Consider the following 12,432-nt stretch of genomic DNA (forward strand, 5'->3'; position numbering starts at 1 on the left):
TATATGTATGTATACATATAAAAATTTTATTCAACAAATAAGACTGCTCATAAAAGTTAACATAGAAAATACCATAGGACAAATTGGAGACAACCTTGTAAAGGTTGACAGTATTTTAATAAAGTAATAAATATAGTAATAAATGTATAAATATACAAGGGTATAGTTATTTTTTTTATTTTATTGTTATATTGATCTTTAGTTTTTAGCCCTTCTGGGCTTGGAAGCCTTCATTTTTAGAGCAGGGAGAAGTGAAATATGGTCATTCATACCAGGTGGAGTACAGGCATCTAATCTTAACTGCCATATTATCTCCCTGTATTCTAACATGTTCTCCCAGTCCCCACCTCTATCACTAGCAACCACCTTTTCCAGGACCCAAAACTTGAAATCTGCTTGTGTACACACCATACTATCCCTGTACAGGGCATTAGTTTCTCTTTCTATTAATGTCATGTCATAATTGTGTTCATGGACACACTGTCTCAAAGTTTGTTCAGTTTTACCAACATAACATGCCCAGCCGTATTTACAGTAAGTGAGATACACCACGCCTTTTGAATAGTAGCTATTATATATCAAAGTCTTAGGACTAAAGGGTATACTAGGGATTTCTAATCTCTTACAATTGGCCATAAAAGTACATTGGGAACACCTTCCACAATTGTGTGTCCCCATTTTGGCTATTGTCCCATTGATAGTACTAGATTCTTCTTTTCCAGTATTTCCTTAAGACTAAAGTTTCTCTTGAAACTGTACCTCCAAATGTCTGTTAAAAATATCTCACCTACTGGACATTCTTTGAAACATACCCCATACTCTTATTTATGGCTTTCTTTATCCACCATGTATCTTGATCATAGGTCATTACTAAATGATGTGTAACAGGTAATGCCCCCAAAACCAAACCCTGTTCTTTTATTATAAGTTCCCCATAGAGTAAGGGTATATACAAATTCCTCCATCCTTGCAACACTTGTTCTTTAATATGTCTAATCAATTTATCCAGGTACCCTTTGGGAGGGGGAATGAACATAACTCCTGTACAAACTCTTCCTTTTGGGATGTCATCCTAGCAACTCTTACCATTTGTCCCTTCAATACATTATGTTTTTGAAAATAGGATGGCTACTTTGGTAGTGTAGTTAAGAGTTGAAAAACACTTTTTCCTATGAACCTTTGATATAAATTTGTTGTTATCCAAGTCTTTTTCTATGCAAACGTCCAAGTAATTAATTCTATTCAATCCTATTTCATGGGTGAAAGTTAAAAACTCTGGTGGAATTCAAAAATTCAATAAATTTGGGAATCATCTCAAACTGTCTCCTCCACATAATAAAAATATCATCCAAAAAACAAAAGTACTTAGAAATATAATCTTTATACATGGAATCGAATACATAGTGGGTTTCCTAATACAACATAACGACATTTGCAAATACGGGGACACAGGAAGAACCCATGGTAACCCTATCAAGTTGGTTCTACAACTTCCACTGAAAAATCAAAATTTTTTGAGAACCAGCTCCATGTTTTCAAGTACCAACTTAGTCAGCTGCTGATAGAAATCCAAACTCTGTTAACATGTATTCAAATCATTCAAGGCCTTTTTGGTGTGGAATAACGGAAAATAAATCCTTGACGTCCACCGTCACAAAAATAAACTTCAGTTTTAAACTCTAAACGTCCTAACTTATGTAAAGAAAAAAATCCCACAGATTTATAAGAATGTGTGTTTACGTTGGTACTGTTTAAGCACCCCCCTTGTCAGGTTTTATTACTCAAGTTAACTATTTTGTCAACACCCTTCTTTCTTCTTTGGTTAAGTTGTTTTTAAACAGTCTGTTTATTAAACTCTTTCCTAAGTTCATAAATAAAATTTAAATAGTTGTTGGTTAAGATGTGGATTAAAAGTACTCCTTCTAATCAGCATATTGGTATACTGATGTACTGGCTGGTTATGATACAAGTGTTCCAAGTTTAATTTCCTCATGAACAATTTAATATCAAGAATTGTATTGGCCACATGTCCACCTTTATTCGGTACAAAGGTAAAACCTTTCTTAACTTTTTTTCCCTTTTTGTCATCCACCCTCAAATCAGAGCAATTAAGTGTGAAAATTATCTTTTGTAATCACAGTAATTCACCCAGAATCAGTGTTAACTGAATTGTCACAAACCACCAATGGTGGGTCAAATGGCCCCTCACCTATATTTGAATTTAACTCCAAAGACAAAGTTTCATCACCATGCACACTATCACACAATAATCCATGATTTATCTGTAATACTGTTTCCCTCAGTACCGGAATAATTCCTTGTAACCTCTGCATGAGATGGCTGGGACATTAGGTTCCGGATCCTTTCGGACCATCCATCCCTAAAGGGACATTGTTTCCGTTATCGTTGCCATTATAATGGGTTTCATGTTGGGTAACAACCCCATGGTTCGGCTCATTGTAGGAGTTCACAAATTGTCTGCCATGGTTGAACCTGCCAAGGTTTTTTTTCTTTTCTGCCCCTTTTGTAGTCCTGCCCCCCCCCCCCCCCGGAATAAGCCCACCCTTGAGAATACTCTATTGTCCCTTTCTAGTTTGGATAGTTTCCTTTTGTAGTTCTTAGAAACAATTTTGTCTATATCCTGCAGTGCAGTCATATAATCACGGTTATATTTTTCAACAGTAAAAAGGAAATCTTCACTAATTTCTTTATACAGCCTTATCAATATCTGTTTTTAAACTAATAGTACTACTCCTAGTACTCGTTATTTATAATAGCCTTCATTAAGGCTGACCCAAAACCATTTAAAATCCCCACAATTTCTTTATAAAAAGCTGTACCAAATTCTAGGTTATTGGGGAAACTTTAAAATACGTAAGCCTTTTGGCACCTGATTATTTTTTGAAACATTCAGTCCAGTTTGTAAGTTTAGATTTTAAGTTCTTGTATTTTTTTCGTTTTAAGTAGAATGGTTCTCATCTGGTTTATTAGGTGCATGCTCGGGCAACACAAATCCCTTATTGAGCCATCAGTTAAAGTCCAAGTCTTTGTAATGCTGTAAATTACCCAAAATGGGCCGGTCGACTTTAGAATTATGTCCGGCTAACGATTCCCGGTGTTCAAATGAAATGTTGGTCTGTTCAGACACAGTAAAATGCAGGTCCGTTCAGTCTCGTTGATAAGTTAACAGTATCATCTAACTGCCTGGTAGGCCGCTGATGCTTCTGACGCATCAATGTCCTCTCCTGATTGCTATGGTTACCATTCACGCCTTGGCCACATGGAATAGAAGCACTCAACTCTGTGGCTTCTATGTCCTCGTTGGAAAAAGCCTCAATTAGCTTAGTTAACTTCCCAATCAGTTACATTGTGGTGGGTAGGTCGGGGGACTCCTTGGCTGCTCTACATGTCACAATCGGTTGCAAAAAAGGAAAAACTGATAATCCAAAAGTAAGCTGGTCTAAATCACTAACAAAAATCGCAAAGCAGCCACAGAGCTCCAGTAAATGCTGTCCCTCCTCAACAACGGCTGCACAATGGTATCGGCAACCCCCCCCCCCCCCCCCCCGGGAATCGCATAAAGTAAAAGTTGAACTTTAATTTCTCCTGCATGCAAAAGATACCAAAGTTGAACAGACAGATTCCAGCATATGAACAATTCTAATGTTAAAACAAAAGATTAAGTGCTTTCATCTTCTTACAGAAGACAATCAGAATAAACAGAACCCTTCACTGCACCATTTTTATAGTACATTACTTCATTCCCCATTGGTTAAAACATCAATTAAATAATTATGCAAATAATGTCAGCAAAGATTTAAAAGGACAACTGTATTAATTATGTTGTAGTTAAACGGTGCTCACTGCATAAATCAATGTTAGTACTGCTGTTAGTGTATATAATAACTAAAAGTGTGTGTATGTATATATGTGTGTGTGTGTGTATGTATGTATATATATATATATATATATATATATATATGTGTGTATGTATATGTGTATATATATATATATATATATATATATATATATATATATATATATGTATATAAATTTTATTCAATACATAAGGACTGCTCATAAAAATTAAAGAAACATCCCATACGACATATTGGAAACAACCTTTAAAGGTTGACAGTATTTTAGTAAAGTAATAGATATAGTAATAAATGTGTACAACTGTATTGTTACTAATTTATTGTTATGTTGATCTTTAGTTTTTAGTACTTCTGGGAAACCTTCATTTTTAGAGCAGGGACGTACAAGCATCTAATCTTAACTGCCATATCATCTCCCTGTATTTTAACATATTCTCCCAGTTCCTACCTCTATCACTAGGAACCACCTTTTCCAGGACCCAAAACCTGGAACACTTGTATCGCAACCAACCAGTATACCAATATGCTTATTAGAAGGAGTACTTTTAATCCTCCTCTTAACCAAGAACTATTTAATTTTGAAATTCTTATTTATGAATTTGGAAAAGAGTTCAATAAACTTAGACGGTTTAGAAACAACTTCACCAAAGAAGAAAGAAAGGTGTTGACAGAATTGACTAACCCAGTTAAATTGAGAGTGATGAAACATGACTGGTGGGGTGGTGTTGATGGATAATATGGACTGTTACAAAAATATCAGCGATCCTAAACCTAGAAAATAAGTATGCTGTGGTATCTAGAAATGAGCTGAATATAGCCTACAATAAGATTGATTGGATTTTGGATGACAGTTTTAGCTAAGGTCTAATTTAATGAACAATTACATCATAAGTTCATAGGTAGGTAATAGGCTATCGGCTCGAGGGGCCTCAAACGCAAGTAAGCAACACCAGGTTCCCTTTCACCATACAGAAGAAGTATTTTCCCTGTGCCTGTGTCGCAGAGATACAGAGATGTGATCGTGTGTGTGTATTTATTCCCATCCACTCCTCAAGATTTTTATTGAAGAGTGTTAATGAAGAACTTTGCTTGATATAGATGGGAAGCCTGTTCCAGAGTATAGGAAGTCTCTGGGACAGGAATTTATCCCTCCAGCATGTCCTGTTTATTGTGGTGACAAGGTTTAGGTCCCTAGAGTGTGTAGCCTGGAGGATTGGGATTTCTTTAGGTGTAACGTGTCCAACAGCTCTGGGTTTGACGCATCATTTTTTAAAGGTTACAAAACTCTTTATACCTAGTATGTTTGGGATCCCTGAGGTCCGCAAAGATGTAAAAAACCCACCCTTTAGACCTATTGTCACCTCAGAGGATTCAAAAACACAGCCCCTGGCCATATTTGTGGATACAAAATTAAAACGGTGCCAACATAAATACCCACATACTCATAGATTCGTGGGATTTCTTACATAAGATAGGATGTTTAGAGTTTAAAACAGAATTTTATTTTTGTGACGGTGGACACAAGGATTTATTTTCCGTTATTCCACACCAAAACAGCCTAGAATGGTTTGAATACATGTTAACAGAGTTTGGATTTCTATTAGCAGCTGACTTTAGGTTGGTACGTGAAAACATGGAGCTGGTGCTTAAAAACATTTTTTTTTTTGATTTTTCAGGGGGAGTTGTATCACCAACTTGATAGGGTTGCCACGGGTTCATCCTGTGCCCCCATATTTGCCAATATCGTTAAGTTGTATTGGGAAACCCACTATGTATTCGATTCTATGTATAAAGGTTATATTTCTAGGTACTTGAGTTTTTTGGATGATATTTTTATTGAGATGATTCCCAAATGTATTGAATTTTTGAATTCCACCACAGAGTTTTTAACTTTCAGCCACAAAATAGGATCGAATAGAATTAATTACTCGGACGTTTGCATAGAAAAAGATTTGGATAACAACAAATTTATATCAAAGCTTCATAGGAAAAAAGTGTTTTTTCCAACTCTTAACTACACTAACAAAGTAGTCCTCCCTATTTTCAGAAACTTAATATAGTGAAGGGACAAATGGTAGGAGTTGCTAGGATAACATCCAAAAAGGAATTAGACCTATTAAAGAACAAGTTTTACAAGGCTGGGGAATTTATATATACCCTTACTATATGGGGAACCTATAATAAAAGAATAGGGTTTGGTTTCGGGGGCATTACCTGTTGCACCTTATTTAGTAATGACCTATGATCAAGATACATGGTGGATAAAGAAAACCAAAAATAGAGTATGAGGTATGTTTCAAAGAGTGCCCAGTAGGTTATGTATTTTTAACAGACATTTGAGGTACAGTTTCAAGAGAAACTTTAGTCTTAAGGAAATACTGGAAAAGAAGAAGAGTAGTACTATCAATGGGACAATAGTCAAAATGGGGGGACACTAGTGTGGAAGGTGTTCCCAATGTACTTTTATGGCCAATTGTAAGAGTTTTTAGAAATCCCTAGTATACCCTAGTCTTTGATATATAATAGTTGCTATTCAAAAGGTGTGTTGTCTCTCGCTTACTGTAAATACTGCTGGGCATATTATGTTGGTAAATAAACACACTGTTCAAACTCAGCCTCTCCACAGGCTGCATACCCATAGAGTAGCGCACAGCAATGGCTATTCCGCTCTGCTCTACAAAGGTGGAGTCGCAACAGACCCCGGAACTATCGCCCTATAAGCCTGACTAGCTTGGTCTGCAAGGCTATGGAATGCATCATCATGGAACTCATTAACAGAGACATTGGGAACCTCCAAACACTGGACCCTACCCAGTTCGGCTTTAAGGGCAAATCATGCCTCCTAAACCTGGTGGACTTCTTTGAGACAAGTTACCAAGGCTATAGACGAGGGAAAGTTGGTACACATAGCCTACCTAGACCTCGCAATGGCCTTTGACAACATTCCCCATACTGTTGTTATAGACAAGCTCACTAGCCTGAACAAAAACCCTTACTCATAAGATGGGTTGCCAACTGGCTCATGGATAGAACCCACATGGTGAGAGTTGCAGAAGCTAGGTCTCTCTCTAAACTGGTTACTATTGGCGTTCCCCAGGGCTCAGTCCTTGGACCCCTCCTGTTCGACACACACTTCTCAGAGGTACAGGCAAGCACAGGAGGACTATGGCTGACCAATTTCACAGACGACTGGAAACTAGGGGCTATAACTGACTCTCCGGCTGACACAGACATCCTCCAAAAGTGTCTCACTGAGACGGATACCTGGTGTCAAAGTCATGGCCTCAAGCTAAATGCCAAAAAGTGCATAGTCACCCCCTTTGGAAAAAACAAAGTACCCACAAACTACCATGTAGGTGGTAGTCCCCTAAATATGGACGATATAATAAGGGGTCTGGGGACCCAAGTAGATAGTAATCTCTCCTTTGATAATCACATTGCCAAAGTGGTTAGCAAATCCTTCTATGTGGCCCACCTAATCACAAAAGGGTTTGCATCCAGATCAAAAGAGGTCATTGTGCCCCTCCTACTCATCACTCATCAGACCCATCATAGGGTTCAACGCCCCATTTGGGATGTACCTTACAAGACACCTGCAAAAGCTGGAAAAGACCACAGAAGTACCTCACCAAGAGGATCACTGGCCTTCGGATGCCCTATGCAGCTTGACTGAAGAAACTCCAGCTGTACTCGGTTGCATGCCGTCTACTCAGAGGTGATCTCTGCCTGACATACAAGGCCATGTCCTACCCAGAATTGATGGACATGCTTCACCTAAAGAAAACCATATCCACTCGAGCCACACACACTAGGGATGTACACCTCTCCACGGCAATAAATAGGATGTGCTGGAGGGATAGATTCCTGTCCCAGAGACTTCCCATGGTTTGGAACAAGATTCCAGTCTACATTAGGCAGAGCTGCTCGCCAACACTCTTCAAGAGAAACCTCAACGAGTGGATGGGAAACAAAGTTTACCCCTGGGGATGACTTCAGTGGCTCTCCTGGACAGGGGCATAGGGAACTAATCTAACTGGGCGGCGAAAGCCAACACATTCTGGCTAGGCTTATAAATGCCTTTGGGCAGATAGCCTAGTTACCTACCTATGAACCTATAAAACCGAACGTAATTTGAGACAATGTGTGTATGAACACAATTATGACATCAACAGAAAGAGAGGTATAGGCATAGTATGGTGTGTACACTAGCAGATTTCAAGTTTTGGGTCCTGGAAAAGGTGGTTCCTAGTGATAGAGATGGGGACTGGGCGAACATGTTGGGAGATGTTATGGCAGTTAAGATTAGATGCCTATACTCCACCTGGTACGAATGACCATATTTCACTTCTCCCTGCTCTAAAACTGAGTTTTCCGAGCCCAGAAGGGCTAAAAACTAAACCTCAATATAACAATTAATTACTATACACGTGTGTATTTATTACTATGTCTATTACTTTATTAAAATGCTCTCAGCCTTTATAAGGTTGTTTCCAATATGTCCTATGGGATGTTAATTTGTATGAGCAGTCTTGTGTGTTGAATAAGGTGTATGTGTGTGTCTGTATGTGTATATACACACATATTTAGGAATTTTTCAAGTTGATTACGTACATTGATAACAGTACTAAAATTGATTTGTGCAGTGAGCCATGTTTCACAACTACAACTTAATAATACAGCTGTCCTTTTTAAATCTTAGTTTGCTGACATTATTTGCGTACTTATTTTAATGTTTTAACCAATGGAGAATGAAGTAATATAGTATAAAAAATGGTGCAGTGAAGGGTTCTGTTTATTCTGATGAAGTCTTCTGTAAGATGATGAACACTCTTAATCTGTTGTTTTAACATTAGAATTGTTCGTATGCTGGAATCTGTCTGTTTAACTTTGGTGTCTTTTACATGCTGGAGGAATTAAAGTTCAACTTTTGAGCCCTGGTTTTTTTGATTGTAACTTAGACTCTGCAGTCTTTTTAGTGATGTATTTTTGGCAGGTTCATAGGTGTGTACTAGGCCAACGGCCCTGGAGCCTTTACAAGCCTACCCCGTAGAAGTGCCTTGGCATCATGCTGCTCTTAGTTCCTGTTGCCTCTGTCAAGTAAAGCCACTGGCGTGATCCCCGGGGTGAACTTTCTATTTTCCATCCACTCATCAAGATTTGTCTTGAAAAGGGCCAGTGAGGTGCTCTGCTTGACATGTGTGGGAAGTCTATTCCAGAGTTTGGACAATCCCTGGGTTATGAACCTGTTCCTCCAGCATGTTCTGTTGATTGTGGTAATGAGGTTGAGGTCCCTGGAGAGTGTGGTGCGGAGGGATTGAGATTTCTTTAGGTGTAACATTTCTAACAGGGCTGGGTCAGACATGGCTTTGTAAGTCAAGCAGATATCGCAGCTTAATAGACGAGATGAGAGAAAAAAGCTGGAGTGTTTTTTTTTTTTTTTGTCTGTTCATGTAGGGCATGTGTTTAAGGCCTAGGATCCTCTTCGTGAGGTACTTTTGTGGCCTTTCCAGCTGTTGCAAGTGTTTAGTGAGGTACATGTCAAATGGGGCATTATACTCGATGATTGGACTAATGGAAGAGTAGAGAGAGATGATGACCTCTGTCTTCCCGGGTGCAAAAACCTTGGTAATGAGATGTGCCACATAGAAGGACTTCTTCAACCACCACATTGGCGCTGTGGTCAGAGAGAGGTTGCTGTCAACCTGTGTCCCCAGATCTCTTATAACCCTTCAGTGGGCTACCGTCAATGTGGTAATTTGTGGGAACTGAGGTTTTTTTTTTCCCCCCAAAGCAAATGACGACGTATGCTTTAGCATTAAGCTTAAGAACGTGGTTTCGGCACCAGTCGGTGGTCTCAGTGAGACCTTTCTGTAGGATGTCTACATCATTTGGGGAGTTAATAATGGCTCCCAGCTTGCAATCGTCGGCGAACTTGATCAGCCAGAATCCCTCCGTGTTGGTCTGGACTTAAGTAGATGCTAAACAGGAGAGGACCCAGGACTGATCCCTATGGGACTCCACTCGTGAGTGGTCGGCAGTCTGACTTTGAGTCTGCTACTTTCACATTATGGGTTCTGACTTGGAATCTGCTACTTTCATAGGTTTATACTAGGCTATCTGCCCTAAGGCATTTATAAGCCTAGCCCAAAGTTTTGTGGCTTACGCCACCCCGTATATGAAAAAATACTGTGCCCATTAGTTTGTTGTGCCTCTGTCCAGCAGTGACACAGAGATGATTCCCGGGGTAAACCTACGATCTCCCATCCACAGGTCAAGATTTCTGTTGAACAGAGCCAGCGAGGTGCTCTGCCTCACATGAACCGGGATTTTATTCCACAGCATAGGGAGTCTCTGAGTGATAAATCTATCCCTCCAGCACGTCCTATTTATATCCGTGCTAAGGTTTAAGTCGCTTGCTCTAGTGGTTTTGGTGGATTTGGATTTTTTGAGGTGGAGCATGTCCATTAATTCCGGGTTGGACATGGCCTTGTATGTCAGGCACATGTCATCTCTGAGCAGACGGTATGCGACTGAATAGAGCTGGAGTTTCTTCAATCTGGCAGCATATGACAGATTTTGGAGTCCCTTTATCCTTTTGGTGAGGAACTTTTGGGGTCTCTCCAATTGCTGCAGATGTCGGGTGAGATACATCCCGAATGGGGCATTGTACTCGATCATTGGTCTGATAAGTGAAGAGTACAGGAGAACAATGACCTCACTAGATCTGGATGTGAATCCCTTCATGATCAGGTGGGCAATGTAGAAGGTCTTTCTAACCACTTTAGCAACGTGAGTGTCAAAAGAAAGGCCACTGTCAACCTGGGTCCCCAGGTCCCTGATAACCTCTTGTGCTTAGTGGATTGCCACCTATATGGTAGCTTGGGGTTACCTTGTTTTTCCCGAAGGGTATGACTATACATTTTTTGGCATTTAACTTCAGGCCATGGCTCTGGCACCAGCTATCTGTTTCCCTGAGTCCCTTCTGAAGGATATCCGTGTCCAATGCACTTTCCACTATGGCGCCCAGTTTGCAGTCGTCTGCAAACTTTATCAGCCAAAGTCCTCCCATGTTGGCCTGTACTTCCGAGAAGTAGATGCCGAACAATAGGGGGCCAAGGACAGAGCCCTGTGGGACACCACTTGTGACCGGCTTGGAGTCTGACATAGCGCCAGCAACTCTAACCCTGTGGGTTCTGTCCTTAAGCCAGTTTGCAACCCATCTTGTGACATACGGGTTTACATTTAAGCTGGTAAGTTTTTCTACAATACCCGAGTGGGGTATTGTGTCGAAAGCCTTTGCAAGGTCACGGTAGGCTGTATGGACTGCCTTTCCCTCATCAATGGCCTTGGTGACTGTTTTGAAGAAGTCGACCAAGTTCAAAAGGCATGATCTGCCCTTGACAAAGCCAAACTGGGTCGGGTCCAATGTCTGCAAGTCCCCTATATCTTTGTTTATGAGCTCCATTATGATCCTCTCCATAGCTTTGCAGACTAGACTTGTTAAGCTTATGGGGCAGTAATTACCAGGGTCCGTAGAGGCACCGCCTTTGTGGAGTGGGACCACAGTTGCATTACGCCACTCCTTGGGCACGTATCCTGTGGTAAGGCTGAGATTAAACAGCTGCCTTATGTGCGGGTTTAATTCCTCATTTAGCTCGTGTAGCACACAGCCGGGGACACCATCCGGTCCCATTGATGCTGTGTTTTAGCTTTAGAGAGAGCAGCTTTCACCTGCGCATTTGAGATGTCTGGGAGGCTACACTCCGCTGGGATAGTTTTCTCTCCTTTAGGGGGCGAAAGAGGGGTGTAGTTTGCACTGAACCAGTCTGCCAGTATGTTGGCAATGTCTGTGGGTTCAGTGATTTTTGTATCATTTTGGACTAATTCTGAGCATATCTGGGAGTTTCCACCCAGGTTCCTACCATAGCTAAAAAAGGCCTTATGATTGTCCTTTGAATCCATGGCAATTTTTCTCTCAAAATTGGCCTTAGTTGATTTTATGAGTGCTCGTATTTTTTTTACTAATAATGATCAGGGGTGACTTCCCTTTTATGGATTTTGTTCTATCCTATAATAGCTTTCTCCTCTTATTGTAAAGTTTGTTAATGGCTGGGGTCCACCAGACTGGACGTTTGCCCTTTGTGGAAAGAGTCTTGGTTTTATTTGGGATTGCCTGATCCATGCAGTCCTGGAGGTGTTCATAGAAGGCATTTGTAAGGGCTTCCGCAGCTTGGGTTGTGGTTTCCATTGGCTCAGGGGCCTTGAAGGATGCCACACCAGTCTTGAGTAGTGTGAAGTTTGCTTTAGAGAAGTTCTTCACTGTGGTCTTTTTTGTTTGGGGTGGGGGCAGGATGTGGATTTCCAGTGAGATTAGTTTATGATCAGATCTCACCAATGAGGGATATACTTCGTGTGGAGCATTTTGTCCCCATGTTTGTGATAATGAGATCTAGTATATTTTCTCCTCTCGTGGGAACAGTGACTAGCTGTTCCATGGCATTTGAATTTATGAACTCCAGGAACTGTTGGGCTAGAAAGTTAGGGCTTGAGTAAT

The 12,432-nt window shown here is 40.3% G+C and overlaps 1 protein-coding gene across 1 annotated transcript in view; it reads left to right on the forward strand.

Annotated features, from left to right (window-relative positions):
• Positions 1-5,346: 5,346 nt before the first annotated feature.
• The window catches only part of RPL35A (ribosomal protein L35a), a 97,020-nt gene continuing 89,934 nt past the window's right edge, over positions 5,347-12,432 (forward strand). Inside the window, exons 1-2 of the mRNA XM_044070703.1 lie at positions 5,347-5,363; positions 6,190-6,192. The gene's annotated coding sequence lies outside the window, so the exon portion shown is untranslated. The remainder of the gene's footprint in view (positions 5,364-6,189; positions 6,193-12,432) is intronic.

The sequence above is a fragment of the Protopterus annectens genome, chromosome 4.part1, assembly GCF_019279795.1.
Source record: "Protopterus annectens isolate FY-2018-M chromosome 4.part1, PAN1.0, whole genome shotgun sequence".
Classification (NCBI taxonomy): Eukaryota; Metazoa; Chordata; order Ceratodontiformes; family Protopteridae; genus Protopterus; species Protopterus annectens.